This window comes from Hyperoodon ampullatus, assembly GCF_949752795.1.
Source record: "Hyperoodon ampullatus genome assembly, chromosome: 2".
NCBI lineage: Eukaryota > Metazoa > Chordata > Mammalia > Artiodactyla > Ziphiidae > Hyperoodon > Hyperoodon ampullatus.
Genome location: NC_136915.1, coordinates 89,933,180 through 89,950,610, shown reverse-complemented (window position 1 = coordinate 89,950,610; position 17,431 = coordinate 89,933,180).

The window sequence follows — 17,431 nt, the reverse complement described above, 5'->3', positions numbered from 1 at the left end:
TAGTGAGCTCACGTTTTAATCTTGTTTCCATGTTCACTCCCACATGCACATTTAATACATGCCCCTACTATACTCTGTATATGTTTCTATCAGGAAAATAATAGTTGAGTTTTATCAAAAATCAAGCAGAGCAATTTATACCTCAGGTCTCACATCAGTTGCCTATGAGGTAGGTACTATGATTACTCCCATTTTACAGTTGAGGAAACTGCCACAAAACAGATGCTCACGGAATATTTGGAGAATAAATAAATAAATGAGTAATTAAAATGTTGGGAGTTGATCTCTACTACCAGGCTCTATTCACATTGTCATTTCTTACCTATCTTTCCTGCAGTTAATCTTATAATTATATTTTTGTCCATAATTGTGAAAATAAAAATGAATTTCATAGTAAAAAAAAAAAAGTTGGGAGGTGAACTTATGTGAATCGCTTGGATATGTAAATTAGTTATATCTGTAGCCTAGAGTAGTGGAAAAAATACTGGATTTATAATCAGAAGCCTGGGTTTCAGGCACTGCTCTATCACCAACTGTATGCATTATCTTAGACTATTTCCTCTGGTGTTAAATGGGAATTATAATAATTTCTAACTCACAGGAATAAGAGTAGAATTAAATAAGACTACCATGCTGTGATGCCATTGTATACAAATATTTGTTATTAGTGTTAAAGCTGATATTAAATACTAAATTATTTCCAAAATATGATGATCAGAAGCCTCAAATTATATCTATTTGGATCTAGGTATCGTTACTTAATTTACTCCTAGATTAAAAACACAAGCAAATTATTTACAATAGCCAGGACATGGAAGCAACCTAAGTGTCCATTGGCAGACGAACGGATAAAGAAGATGTGGCATATATATACAATGGAATATTACTCAGCCATAAAAAGAAACGAAATTGAGTTATTTGTAGTGAGGTGGATAGACCTAGAGACTGTCATACAGAGTGAAGTAAGTCAGAAAGAGAAAAATAAATACCGTATGCTAACACATATATATGGAATCTAAACAAAAAAAAATGGTTCTGAAGAACCTAGGGGCAGGACAGTAATAAAGACGCAGACATAGAGAATGGACTTGAGGACACGGAGAGGGGGAAGGTTAACCTGGAATGAAGTGAGAGAGTGGCATGGACTTATATACACTACCAAATGTAAAATAGATAGCCAGTGGGAAGCAGCTGCATAGCACAGGGAGATCAGCTCAGTGCTTTGTGACCACATAGAGGGGTGGGATAGGGAGGGTGGGAGGGAGATGCAAGAGGGAGGAGATATGGGGAAATATGTATATGTATAGCCGATTCACTTTGTTATAAAGCAGAAACTAACACACCATCGTAAAGCAATTATACTCTAATAAAGATGTTAAAAACAAACAAACAAAAAACACAAGCAAAATGTACACTCACAGAGAAGCTCTTTTTATCAACTGAAGACAGTTCCACAGGATACAAGTTAATGTTGTCTTTCATTTCTGATTGCCTGAAGCATGGTACTGTCCCTAGAATGTGATTGGGGCCAACGACCCCATTCAGGCATCCTCCATGGGTTCCTAAATTCCCCTGCTCTGGCTCACGTTCTTTCAATCGTTCTGTTCCAGAAGCCTGGAACACAAATGTTGTTCCCTCCGGTTCCCATGGTGACCCTTGGTGCCCCTTTGGAATCCCAGGTTTTCTGGTGCCTACCCCTGTGCAGAAACTCCAGGAGAAAATAATTTCAACAAACTAATGGGAGATCCTTGGTTTTCATTTTTCCAATCACAAAATGCTATACAATTACTGAACAGATTCCTGATGGTTGTTCTTGCTGCTGCTGTTGTTAACACCTATAATTGTATTGATTCCAGTGGGAAAAGACACACAATATCTTCTGTGTACCAAGCCTTCCTGCATGAAGATTCTATGTTATTCTTCAGGTTCTATCTAAAGTATAATTTGGACTTATTAGTGTAGGATAATAACGATATGAATAATGTGCACACAAACAAAAATAATTTCTGCTTATCCTAAAATATATTATTTCTTTTCAAAACCATGTTTTATTTCCCATAACATCAAACATATATTTTCTATTTATGCATTCATTCATTCAGCAAATATCTGCTGTTTACTATTTGCCTGGCACTGTACTAGGTGCTAGGATAACAATCAAGAACAAGGCAGATTGTTTTCTTAAGGAATTTACATTCTATAAAGTGATATAGATAAGCAAGCAGTCTCCATAAGCAAGAGACATATGATAGGCTGGAGTAAGTACAGAGCATTAGGAAGCTTTTGTGAAAAACATTAGCGCTGAGAAGTGAGGAAAGCGTTCCCTGCAGAATCCTAGACTTGAGCTTGAACAGGTGTTAGCCAGGTGGAGGTAGCCAGATTGAGAAGGGAGCAAAGTAGCAGGGGAGGTGGGAAGGAGGAAGACACAAGGAGAGAGTCCCAGGCTGAGAAAACACGATATACACTGGCTGGGAAACAATCATGAGAAAGGCTAATTCAGGGATCTGAAATAGTTTCATTTGGCTCCAGCCCAGAGTGTGAAGTGGGAGGAGAGGGGAAAGGATCTTGGTAAGAAAGGTTAAAAATGTGGACGTTAGCCAGAGGGCAATAGGTCACCAAAATGAAATATATTAAATAGGAAAAGCCTAGTCAGGTGGGGATTTAAAAATTGCTGGAAATAGTCTACAAAGTATTTATGCTAATTGTAAATAGATTGGAGCTTACCCCAGTAATCCCCAAAGGAGCAGAATTATAACAAGAATATAGACTAAGCTCCACTTAATAGTCTCTTTCATTCTCTCCTTTTCCTCTCACTATTAAAAAGACAAAATCGAACTTGCCCATTTTTTGCAGAACATAATTAAGTGCATAAAGGAAAGAGTTGTCTGAGATTCTGGAAATTTAATTTGTATATACTGAGGATAAATGTGGATAAGGCAATGCATATTTCCTCTAAATTGTGGGTATTTTTAGTAAAGGACCCTAAGCAAATGTAAAAAGTAAAATATACAAGAATTACACTTTATTAAAATATACTAATTAACTGAAAAAAGTAAGGTGGGATGTGTAAAAAGTTGATTTCTAAAAAACTTTAAAAAAATTTTTAGAAATAATAAGTTAACATGAATGATTTGATTACCTGACTTCTTAGAGGACAAGTTGATAGTGCCTAATGATTTAAAAAAAAAAAAAGCAGAGAGGCTACAGGGCATGACTTGTGCCCTGGAGCTCCCAGCTGGACAGCCAATCCCAATCTTGCCATCTCCTCTTAAGACAGAAAAGTATGCACCAGCGTGCAGACATAATTCTTATCTAACATGCTCTATCTGTCTGTGTGTTGTGTGTGGTGCCTTTCTTGGTGCTCTTGGGTCGTTTGTCTAGCCAGGTTTTCCTGATGGACTTTACCTCATCACTGACCTTTACAGCATTCCTCTAAAAGTGATTTTAGTTCTTGGAACATCATTAACCTAAGTATTAGCCACTTACCTGCTGGGATGGGGGGAAAAAAAACTGACAAGAGGAATATTCACTTACCACGCTGACTCATCCCTTTCCTAACACTTTGTTCCAGGCCAGATTTTTTTATTTCTATCCCTAAACCTCTTCCTCCTCCAGACTTCTCCAGCTCAGTACATACTGACACCAGTTACCAGTTGCTCAAATACACTCCTAGCTAAGGATCATCTTAACTGATCCCCCGCACGGAGTCATTCCACGTGAATTGCTTGCTCTGCCTTATAATGTATCCTGAATCCTTCTACTTTTGTCTCCTCATCCCTTCCCCCTGGACCTCTACAACTGGCAAGACTTTTGTTTTGATCTGTAGGTAAGACCCAAGGATTATGGTCCAAGGAATTCCTTGCCTATTGTGTCCTTTAAGGGTGGGGGTGGGATGCAGTTATTTTGTTAGTTCTTCCTGTCACAATCCCAAGAAAGCATCCTGGGGAAGAGGTATCTAAGCATCCACTGCCTTTGGCTGGTGTGGGATGGGGTCACTGTCAAGTCTACCTGAGCCTCTTGCCCTGCCTCATACTTCAACTTTGAATGATGGGGCCTTGTGAACCCAACCTAGGATGTTTGGTCAGAGCATAGGTTCCTGTGCCTGGTCAGAACATACCTTCCTGTCTGGGGTTGGGAAGGCAAGGTTGAGGCTGGAAATAAGACAAGAGCCAGATTGTGAATGGTCTCATTTTGAGAACACTCAGAAAAACGTGGACCTTTATCCTTTAAACGATGGGAGTCACGGAACATTTCTAAAAGGGGAAAATCACATAACTAGTTTGATACTTTCTGATGCAGTACATAGAAAATGATGAAAATGTATTGAGTAAAAGTGAGAATGATGGGAAAGGACATGGATATTAGTGCCTAAGGGCTGATATTATAAGGCCCAAACCTATGTTTATTAGCCAGAGTTCAACATAACACCTTTTCTGTGAGTGCTTGTGGGTGACCTAAGAACTCTGGGGTAGAGAAGTTCTACTGTGGGCTCCAAGCTCCATGTAAAAATTTCGGAAAAGCCCCTTACTTTTGTTACTAAACACAGACCTTCAGTGATGAATGGACTTAGAAGTTAGGTGATGAGAAGGCATATTAAAAGCCTATACTTCAGCTTTTGGGGCACTGATATTTTCTTTGGGTGAAAAGTTGTTTATGTAATGAGAAAGAGTTTACACAGAGTAGAGGTTAAGATAGTATTTTGGAACTCTGAGATATACAGTGATGAGATTGGAACACAGGATATTTTTCGATAATAATATTGATTCTGAAATGACCATAGAAAAAATTCAAAATATGGAAAGCAATTTCTGTATACAATAGAGGAATGTTCAACAAATGACATTAGGATAATTGGTTAGAAATATGTGAGGAAATATTTAAATGCCTCACCCATATTAGAATGAATTTCATACATATGAAAGAATTAAATATTTTAAAAATCAAATAATTGAAAATAAGACTAATTATTTATCCAGTCACTTCAGGAGGTAAAAGCATAGACCTAATAGAAGAAACTGCAGAGGAAAAGATCAACAGGTTTGACTATAAAAACTTAATCACAATGAAAAGATAAGCATCAAATCAGAGAAAATATTTTCAGGAAATATGACAATAATGAGTTATTATGTTTATGTAGAAAATATGTACAAATCTATAAGAAATCACAACAATCACAGCTGAAGCAATGGACATTCTCAGTCTTTAATACAATAAATTAGAAAAGACAGAAGGGTTAAATGTATAATATTATAAATGATCTAATGAATTAACTATTATGAAAAAGTCAAAGTGATAATTAGGAAGGTTATGTACATACATATATATAGAAGATAACTGGTTATTACACTGGTTATACCGGTTATTTTTTTTGAACACCTATTATGTTCCAGACTATATGGCAAGCCTTTCACTTACATTATCATTTAACCACAATATTAATCATACATAATTATTTTCAGATGGTGCTACCGAGGCTCAGACGTGTTTAAATGTGTCCAACATTGAACTGGAATCCAAATATGACTATCCCCAAAGAGCAACCCTATAACCATTATACTGTGGCCTTCTGTATCAAGTTCTACATTTTTAAGGTGTTATTAAAATTGTTATATTTTAATACTATTACCTAAGAAACAACAATTTAAAACATTTAGAAAGATGACTGAAAGAGTATATATCACAATGATTGCACTGGAATTGACAGATTACAGGTTATTTGTATATTATACACTGTTTCATAATTTTTTTATGACTTTAAAAAGATTTTATAAAGAACACTGCCTTGGTTTTAGAAAAATATAATACATTACCCAGCTTATATCAGGTCCTACTCTAAAACTTGACAAAAATAACACACTAAAAAAACCTATGTGCCCATTTCATTTGTGAACTTACTTGTGATTTTAAATATAATTGTAAAAATAAAACCATGCATTTCATCTGAAGAGTAATTCATCTTGACCAAGCTATGGAAATAGTTGTTCTGTTAGGTAAGTGAGTTATGGGACATATTTGTTTCACATTTCTTTTAGTGTTGTTTATAAGATTATTTTAAGAATCAATAAAAAGAATTTAAACTAATGTACAAAGAAAAAAAATTTTAATATGTAGCCAAGAACGAAGGTTCATAAACTTTGTTGTATGCTGTTGTTTAAAATTTCAGCAACAGTATATTGTACCAGATGCTATTACTTCCAGTTGCAAGTGAAAAACATCACACATCACCAAGCAGTTCTCTTCCCTTCAAAAACATGAAAACTGGCTTTAATTGGACAAACTCATCATTGTTTCCTCTTTCTTTTATGTTGAATTTTCCTGTCCCCTTTATAGACTTCTCTTTTCTTTTTACAAATAGACTTTTATAGGGCCTTCCTTACTAGTTCATCAGATATACCCAAGCAGATATGAATCCCAATAGTGGATAGACATAGTTGATGCATACACTGGAACCCCTGCTACTCAGGAATTCAGGAAAGAAACAATGAGGGTAAATGGCAGTGGACATAAAGAGAGGGACAAATTCAAGAATCTTTAGGAAGTGTAATTGACAGGATATGTAAAAAAGATGTATATAGAAGTCAAGGGGGGAAAGGGGAGCCAGGAATAACTCCAAGAACTGTGATTCTTTCACTGGCTCGATGGTGATGCCATCTTCTATAGGATGTTCATGGGGAATAAAATGAGCTCAGTTTGTGTTATCTAGAATTTGAAGTATTTGCTGGGAAATGAGATGGAAACACATATTAAGTACTTGAACATATAGATCTGAAGCTCAGGACAGGTAGATGGGCTTGACAGACAGGTGTAAGAGTCTTCACAGAATCAGCATAGTCTAAAGTGCAGGATAAGCATAGTGATGTGAAAGAGTATGGCCTCTGGAGACAGATTCTCTGAGTCCAAATCCTGGCTCTCCTCTTACCAGAGGTGGGACCTTAGGCAAATTATTAACCTCTCTGTGCCTCTGTGTCCTAGTCCATAAAATGGGAATAATCAGAGTACCTATTTCATAACACCATTAAGATGAAACCAGTTTCAGATTGGTTCAAGAGGGCAGAGTAGAAGGACATATGCTCACTCCCTCTTGTGAGAGCACTGGAATCACAACTAACTGCTGAAAAATCATCAACAGGAAGACACTGGAACTCACCAAGAAAGATACTCCACATCCAAAGACAAAGGAGAAGCCACAATGAGATGGTAGGAGGGGCACAATCACAATAAAATCAAATCCCATAACTGCTGGGTGGGTGACTCACAAACTTGGGGACAATCATACCACAGTAGTCCACCCACTGGAGTGAAGGTTCTGAGCCCCACGTCAGGCTTCCCCACATGGGGGTCCAGCAATGGGAGGAGGAATTCCCAGAGAATCAGACGTTGAAGGTTAGAGGGATTTGATTGCAGGACTTCAACAGGACTGGGGGAAACAGAGTCTCCACTATTGGAGGGCACACACAAAGTAGTGTGCACATCAGGACCCAGGGGGAAGGAGCAGTGACCCCACAGGAGACAGAACCAGACCTACCTGCTACTGTTGGAAGGTCTCCTGCAGAGGCGAGGGCGTGGTTGTGGCTCACAACGGGGACAAAGACACTGGCAGCAGAAGTTCTGGGAAGTAATCCTTGGCATGAGCCCACCTGGAGTCCACCATTAGCCCCACCAAAGAGCCTGTAGGCTCTGGTGCTGGGTCACCTCAGGCCAAGCAACCCAAAGGGAGGGAACTCAGCCCCACTCATCAGCAGACAAGTGGATTAAAGTTTTACTGAGCTCTGCCCACCAGAGCAACACCCAGCTGTACACACCACCAGTCCCTCCCATCAGGAAGCTTTCACAAGACTCTTAGATAGCCTCATCCACCAGAGGGCAGACAGCAGAAGCAAGAAGAACTACAATCTTGCAGCCTGTGGAATGAAAACCACATTCACAGAAAGATAGACAAAATGAAAATGCAGAGAACTATGTCCCAGATGAAGGAACAAGATAAAACCCCAGAAAAACAACTAAATGAAGTGGAGATAGGCAAACTTCCAGAAAAGGAATTCAGAATAATGATAGTGAAGATGATCCAGGACCTTGTAAAAAGAATGGAGGCAAAGATCAAGAAGATGCAAGAAATGTTCAACAAAGACCTAGAAGTATTAAAGAACAAACACCTAGAAGAATTGAAGAACAAACAAACAGAGATGAACAATACAATAACTGAAATGAAAAATACACTAGAAGGAATCAGTAGCAGAATAACTGAGGCAGAAGAACGGATAAGTGACCTCAAAGACAGAATGGTGGAATTCACTGCTGCTGAACACAATAAAGAAAAAAGAATGAAAAGAAATGAAGACAGCCTAAGAGACCTCTGGGACAACATTAAACACATGAACATTCACATTATAGGGGTCCCAGAAGGAGACAAGAGAGAGAAAGGACCAGCAAAAATATTTCAGGAGATAATAGTCGAAAACTTCCCTACCATAGGAAAGGAAATAGCCACCCAAGTCCAGGAAGCACAGAGAGTCCCAGGCAGGATAAACCCAAGGAGAAACATGCCAAGACACATAGTAATCAAATCGAAAGAAATTAAAGACAAGGAAAAATTTTTTAAAGCAACAAGGGAAAAATGACAAATAACATCAAGGGAACTCCCATAAGGTTAACAGCTGATTTCTCAGCAGAACCTCTACAAGCCAAAAGGGAGTGGCACAATATATTTAAAGTGATAAAAGGGAAGAAGCTACAACTAAGATTACTCTACCCGGCAAGGATCTCACTGAGATTCGATGGGAGAAATCAAAAGCTACAGACAAACAAAAGCTAAGAGAATTCAACACCACCAAACCAGCTCTACAAGAATTGCTAAAGGAACTTCTCTAAGTGGGAAACAAAAGAGAAGAAAGGGACCTACAAAAACAAACCCCAAACAAATAAGAAAATGGTAATGGGAACATACATATCAATAATTACCTTAAATGTAAATGGATTAAATGCTCCAACCAAAAGACACAGACTGGCTGAATGGATACAAAAACAAGACCCGTATATATGCTGTCTACAAGAGACCCACTTCAGACCTAGGGACACATACAAACTGAAAGTGAGGAGATGGAAAAAGATATTCCATGCAGCAAACGGAAATCAAAAGAAAGTTGGAGTAGCAATTCTCATATCAGGGAAAATAGATGTTAAAATAAAGACTATTACAAGAGACAAAGGACGCTATATACTGATCAAGGAATCAATCCAAGAAGAAGATATAACAATTGTAAATATTTACGCACCCAACATAGGAGCACCTCAATACATAAGGCAAATGCTAACAGCCATAAAAGGGGAAATCGACAGTAAGACAATCATAGTAGGGGATTTTAACACCCCACTTTCACCAATGGACAGATCATCCAAAATGAAGATAAATAAGGAAACAGAAGCTTAAAATGACATGGTAGACCAGATAGATTTAATTGATATTTATAGGACATTCCACCCAAAAACAACAGAATACACTTTCTTCTCAAGCGCTCATGGAATATTCTCCAGGATAGATCATATCTTGGGTCACAAATCAAGCCTTGGTAAATTTAAGAAAATTGAAATCATATCAAGTATCTTTTCTGACCATGACGCTAGGAAACTACATATCAACTACAGGAAAAAATCCATAAAAAATACAAACACATGGAGGCTAAACAATACACTACTTAATAACCAAGAGGTCACTGAGGAAATCAAACAGGAAATCAAAAAATACCTAGAAACAAATGACAATGAAAACACGAGGACCCAAAACCTATGGGATGCAGCAAAAGCAGTTCTAAGAGGGAAGTTTATAGCAATACAACCCTACCTTAAGAAACAAGAAACATCTCAAATAAACAACCTAACCGTACACCTAAAGGAATTAGAGAAAGAAAAAAAAAACCCAACGTTAGCAGAAGGAAAGAAATCATAAAGCTCAGATCAGAAATAGATGAAAAAGAAATGAAAGAAACAACAGCAAAGATCAATAAAACTAAAAGGTGGTTCTTTGAGAAGATAAACAAAATTGATAAACCATTAGCCATACTCGCCAAGAAAAATAGGGAGAAGACTCAAATCAATAGAATTAGAAATGAAAAAAGGAGAAGTAACAACTGACACTGCAGAAATACAAAGGATCATGAGAGATTACTACAAGCAAATATATGCCAATAGAATGGACAACTTGGAAGAAATGGACAAATTCTTAGAAAAGCACAACCTTCCGAGACTGAACCAGGAAGAAATAGAAAATATAAACAGACCAAACAAAAGCACTGAAATTGAGACTGTGATTAAAAATCTTCCAACAAACAAAAGCCCAGGACCAGATAGCTTCACAGGTGAATTCTATCAAACATGTAGGGAAGAGCTAAAACCTATCCTTCTCAAATTCTTCCAAAATATAGCAGAGGGAGGAACACTTCCAAACTCATTCTACAAGGTCGCCATCACCCTGATACCAAAACCAGACAAAGATGTCACAAAAAAATGAAAACTACAGGCCAATATCACTGATAAACATACATGCAAAAATCCTCAACAATATACTAGCAAGCAGAATCCAACAGGATTGGATTATAAGGATCATACACCATGATCAAGTGGGGTATATCCCAGAATGCAAGGATTCTTCAATATACGCAAATCAATGTGATAAACCATATTAACACACTGAAGGAGAAAAACCATATGATCATCTCAATAGATGTAGAAAAAGCTTTCGACAAAATTCAACACCCATTTTTGATAAAAACCCTCCAGAAAGTAGGCATAGAGGGAAATTACCTCAACATAATAAAGGCCATATATGACAAACACACAGCCAACATTGTTCTCAATGGTGAAAAACAAAACATTTCCTCTAAGATCAGGAATAAGACAAGGTTGTCCGCTCTCACCGCTATTATTCAACATAGTTTTGGAAGTTTTAGGCACAGCAATCAGAGAAGAAAAAGAAATAAAAGGAATCCAAATTGGAAAAGAAGAAGTAAAGCCATTACTGTTTGCAGACGACATGATACTATACATAGAGAATCCTAAATATGCTACCAGAAAACTACTAGAGCTAATCAATGAATCTGGTAATGTAGCAGGATACAAAATTAATGCAAAGAAATCTCTTGCATTCCTATACACTAATGATGAAAAATCTGAAAGAGAAATTAAGGAAACACTCCCATTTACCATTGCAACAAAAAGAATAAAATACCTAGGAATAAACCTACCTAAGGAGACAAAAGACCTGTATACAGAAAACTTGAAGACACTGATGAAAGAAATGAAGGATGATACAAACTGGTGGAGAGGTATACCATGTGCTTAAATTGGAAGAATCAAGATTGTGAAAACGACTATACTACCCAAAGCAATCTACAGATTCAATGCAATCCCTATCACACTATCAATGGCATTTTTCACAGAACTAGAACAAAAAATTTCACAGTTTGCATGGAAACACAAAAGACCCCGAATAACCAAAGCAATCGTGAGAAAGAAAAACGGAGCTGGAGGAATCAGGCTCCCAGACTTCAGACGATACTAGAAAGCTACAGTAATCAAGACAGTATGGTACTGGCACAAAAAGAGACATATAGATCAATGGAACAGGATAGAAACCCCAGAGATAAACCTGTGCACCTATGGTCAACTTATTTTTGATAAAGGAGGCAAGAATATACAGTGGAGAAAAGACAGCCTCTTCAATAAGTGATGCTGAGAAAACTGGACAGCTACATGTAAAAGAATGAAATTAGATCACTCCCTAACACCATACACAAAAATAAACTCCAAATGGATTAGAGACCTTAATGTAAGGGTGGACACTATAAAACTCTTATAGCAAAACATAGGCAGAATACTCCATGACATAAATCACAGTAAGATTCTTTTTGACCCACCTCTTAGAGAAATGGAAATAAAAACAAAAATAAACAAATGGGACCTAATGAAACTTAAAAGCTTTTGCACAGCAAAGGGGAACATAAACAAGATGAAAAGACGACCCTCAGAATGGGAGAAAATATTTGCAAATGAAGCAACTGACAAAGGATTAATCTCCAAAATATACAAGCAGCTCATGCAGCTCAATAACAACAACAACAAAAAACAACCCAATCCAAAAATGGGCAGAAGACCTAAATAGACATCTCTCCAAAGAAGATATACAGATTGACAACAAACACATGAAAGGATGCTCAACATCACTAATCATTTGAGAAATGCAAATCAAACTACAATGAGATATCACCTCACACCAGTCAGAATGGGCATCATCAGAAAATCTACAAACAACAAATACTGGAGAGGGTGTGGAGAAAAGGGAACCCTCTTGCACTGTTGGTGGGAATGTAAATTAATACAGCCACTATGGAGAACAGTATAGAAGTTCCTTAAAAAACTAAAAATAGCATTACCATATGACCCAGCAATCCCACTACTGGGCATATCCCCAGAGAAAACCATAATTCAAAAAGACCCATGCACCCCAATGTTCATTGCAGCACTATTTACAATAGCCAGGTCATGGAAGCAACCTAAATGCCCATCAACAGACGAATGGATAAAGAAGATGTGGTATACATATACAATGGAATATCACTCAGCCATAAAAAGGAACAAAATTGGGTCATTTGTAGAGACATGGATGGACCTAGAGACTGTCATACAGAGTGAAGTAAGTCAGAAAGAGAAAAACAAGTATTGTATATTAATGCATACATGTGGAATCTAGAAAAATGGTACAGATGAACCGGTTTACAAGGCAGAAATAGAGACACAGATTTGGAGAACAAACGTATGGACACCAAGGGGGGAAAGCAGTGGCAGGGGTGGTGGCGGTGGGATGAACTGGGAGATTGGCATTGACATGTATACACTAATATGTATAAAATAGATAACTAATAAGAACCTGATGTATAAAAAGTAAGTTAATTAAATTAAATTTTTTTAAAAAGATGAAACCAGTTTGTTTCCTTAGAATAGTGCACAGCACACAGTAAACATTCATACACATATTTTTCAAATAAAAATGGTCTCCAAGAAAGAGTATATGAAATCAACTATACCCCAATATAAAATAAAAATTAAATTTAACAAGAAAGAAAGAGTGTATGGAACAATAGTTGAAGAAAACCAGAATTAGCCATGAGGAATATTAACACTTTAAGGTGTGGGTAAAGAAATAGGTACTCTTGAAAGAAAATGAGAAAAAACTTCAATAGTTTTTTTTTTTCCTCCAAAGACATCAAAACTGAGACATTGAGACATAGAGGTAATAAGAGAATTGGGGCTTAACTCCTCCTGCCTGATTCTCTACAACTTTAACAGGCAAGCTCTCAGATGGTTTTAGAAGTATAACGTTTACAGGTTCCACAAGAGAGAAGGAAAGTCTTTAGCTACGTTGAACGGGAAGTGTCTAGTATCCTTTTTCCAGTTATAAAGAAGCCTCACATTTTAAAAGCTTTTGAGTGTGCTGTATTAGGAAAAATCACAGGCTCTCAAGAGGAATCAAGCTACTCTGACCATAAAATAATGTCTTTCACAGATTCTAGGTTGAATAATTAACATTCATTAAGTGTTCCAAAAGGAAAATCACTTAAGAGCACTGAGTATTATTGTCTAATTAATAGTTTCCTAGACTTTACATGATTAGATACCACAGATACAAAATTAATTCACCTGGCATGAAATCAGACTTTTACTCTCATCCCCATATCCGGCAATGCTCATAGTGTGGTAATGCCTTTAAAATGCAGGAAATGTACCTTTTAAAAATAGTTTTTGATAGTTCTGTACTATTGCTACTCACAGTACTTCTGACACCAAATATGTGGGGTTTTTTCACACCAAGCAATTCTCCAATTCTCTGTGGATGTTAACTAGGTGTTCTACAATTCAATTCACTTCTGACACTGTCTACCTAGAGATAGCACAAACCCCATAGCTTTGTCCCACAAGACTGCTCCTACATCAGATGCCAGTCACAAGTCCCAGGTTGCCACCTGTATTTCTGACCAACCAGCTATAAATCAGGGATTCCCATGACTCCCTCCTCAGGTTCAATAATTTGCTAGAATAGCTCACAAGACTAAGGAAAATATTTTATTTACTAATGCAAGTTTATTACAAAGGATACAAATCAGGAAAAGCCAAATGGAAGAGATGCATAAGGCAACATCTGGGGGAGAGAGGGGCTCAGAGCATCCATGTCCTTCCTCTCTGGGCATGTCACCCTCCCAGCACCTTGATGTGTTCACCAACTCTGAAGCTCTCCAAATCCTTTCTTTTAATCATTGGCCATTAGGGAACTCAGTCTCAAGTCTCTCTCCCCTTCTCAGCTGTCTGGGGGTGAGGCTGAAAGTTCCAACCTTCTAATTACAAGGTTCGTTCCTCTGGTAACCAACACCTAGGCCCTCCAGAAGGTACCTGTGGGCCCACCAGGAGTCACCTCATTAGCATAAACTCAGGTAAGATTTGTTGCAAATAACAAAAGATGCTCCTTTCACCCCTTCCACTCAGGAAATTCCAAGGGTTTTAGAGGCTCTGTGTCAGGAACAGAAAAAGACCAAATATATATTTCTTATCACAGGTAGAAAAAGAAAAACCTAGGGATTATTTGGGAAAGGAGGCTTTCCCAGTCTTTCCATTTTCTAATGCCTGGGTGCACTGCCCAAAACTACTTGTTAAGAAGGGGCTTTTAATTGCAAATATGTGAACTATAAGCCAAAAATCAGTATTTATTAACATGAGACCATTTGACCTTTATTTAGATTATATCTATATATGCGGTGTCTTAGTTTATTTTTCCCAAGAAGTAGATTCTGAAACAAGGGTTCAAACACAAGTAATTTATTTGGGAGGTGCAAGGAACTGCACCTGGGGAGTGAGGAAGTGGGCAGGGAAGGGAAGTCAACCAATAGAGGGTATGTTTTCAAGGCCATCTACCACTCGGTGTACTGGATAAGGGTGTAAAACCACCTGTCCCAGAGTACCCCCAACTCACCCAAAGGGCAAAGGACCTCTGACATTTGTCTACCACCCCTCACCATCCATTGATTGAGGGCTACTCCTGGGGGTGCTAATTCTCTGACACTTTGGTGCATACATGTTTCAGAGAGACTCCTTAAGCACAAAGATGCAGAAGTTGGCAGATGGAAGTCTTAGAAGCCAGCGGAGGTGACAGTCCATAGGGCCAAAGACAACAGGTAAACAAACTCAGAAACGACAAGTGTCTTTGGACTTGTCCATTAGAGGCTGTTTCACTGCTGCCTTTCATGACAAATCTCCTCAAAATGTTTCTTTCCTCCCTGTTGCCAATTCTGCCTCTCATTCTCTCTTGAACACACTCCAATCAGGCGTCTATCCCCACTATTCCATCAAAACTGCTCTTGTCAAGGTCACCAATGACCCACACACAATGCTAAATTAAACAGTCGATTCTCTGTCCTCATCTTACTTGACCTACTAGCAACACTGAACCCCATTGTTTCCGGCCTCCTCCTCCTCGAATCACTTTCCTCACTTGGCTTCCCTGACACCACAACTCCTGATTCTCCTTCTCCTTCAGTCTCACAGGCTGCTGCTTTTTTGCACTCTGTTCCTCCCCGTTTTCTCAACCTCTTAAAATTGGAGTACCCCAGGGCTCAGAGCCTATACACTTCTCTTCTCTATCTCAGCCACTCCTGTTACAATCTCAGCTCATTTTTTGGCTTTAACTCTGATTGATGTGCTGACCTTCACAAGTTTACCTCCAACCCTGATGTCTCCACTGATCTCCTGACTTATACATCCAACTAGACATTTTCACTTGAATATTTAAAAGGCACCTCAAACTTAGTGTGTCCCAAACTCCTGATCTTTCTCCCAAAACTTGCTCCTCATACAAGTTTCTTCATCTCAATTAATGGCAATTCTACCTTTCCAGTGCCTCAGTCTAAAACCTTGGATTTATCCTTGACCCACCTCTCTATGTCATATACTGCATCTAATCTGTAGCAAATCTTGTCACCTCTACCTCAAATTATATTGAGAACTGGAACAGTTCTTCACTACCATACACACCCAAGCCACCATCATCTGGAATAACTGCAACCGTCTCCTAACTGGCTTCCCTCATTCTGCCCTTGTCAACTATGGTCTTGTCTTAACAGAGCAACCAAAAGTTTCTTTAAAATGCTAAGTCAGATCATATCACTTCTTGGCTCAAAATGTCCCAAATCATTCAGAGTAAAAGCCAGAATCCTTTAAATGGCATGTAAGGCTCTAAGTGACAGAGCCTCCCATTATTCCTACAGCCCCTCCTCCTATCACTCTGCACTTTACTCCTATTCACGCCAGCCACATTGGTCCTTGTAGTTCCTTGAACATTCTAGACACACTCCCACTTCAGGGTTCTTGCCCTTGCTGTTCTCTCTGCCAGGCACTCACTCACTCACCTCCTTTAGGTCTTTGCTCAAATGTCATCTTCTCATTGAATCCTTCTATGACTACTCTTTTAAAATCTGAACTTCCCACCCCCAACCAACACTCCCTATCTCCCTTCCCTGATTGATTTTCCTCCATAGTACTTATCACTTTCTAAAATATTCGATATTTTACTTACTTATTTTGTTCATTTTCTGTCTCCCCAACCAGATTATAAATTCCTCATGGCAAGAATTTCTGCCAGCTTGGTTCACCAAATGGTGTCCTCAGAGCCTAGTACAGAACCTGACACATGGTGGTAACCCAACAAATATTTTAATTGATTAACTAAATGGGTAATTAATTAACTAAACTGATTGGCTTAATTAAGTAATTAACTAACAGCAAATGGTGAGGACAAAAGCAAGTCTGAAAAATGGTACAGATGAACCGGTTTACAGGGCAGAAATAGAGAGAGAGAAGTGGTTCGAGGAGTGACTAGAAATTGAGAAATATGAGATCAATCATGAAAGCAACACTTTTAAGAAGCTTGAGTCAGTAGGGAAGATGAGAAATAAGACAAGGTCATGAGAGTATTGAAAGACCAAAGGAAAGTTGCATTTTGTTTTGTTTTGTTTTGTCTTAAGGCTGGTATGTTTGAGCACACTGATAGACTGAGGGAAAGGGGCCAATGGAGTTGGAGAGGCAGAGGCAGAGGGAAAGCCTAAATGATCTGAAGGGAACAAGGTTAAGAATGAGAAAGATTAGCCTTGATCATGTGAGGATCACCCCATCTTCTAAGACAGAGATCAGCAAACTTTATCTTAAAGGGCCAAATAGTAAATATTTTAGGCTTTTTGCGTCACAGGGTCTCTGGTGCAACTACTCAACTTGACCTTCAGATTGCAAAAAAAGCCATGGACAATACATAAACAAATGGGCACAGTTGTCTTCCAGTAAAATTCTATTTACAAAAGCATATGGCAGACCCAGACACTGTAGTTTGCCAACCTCAACT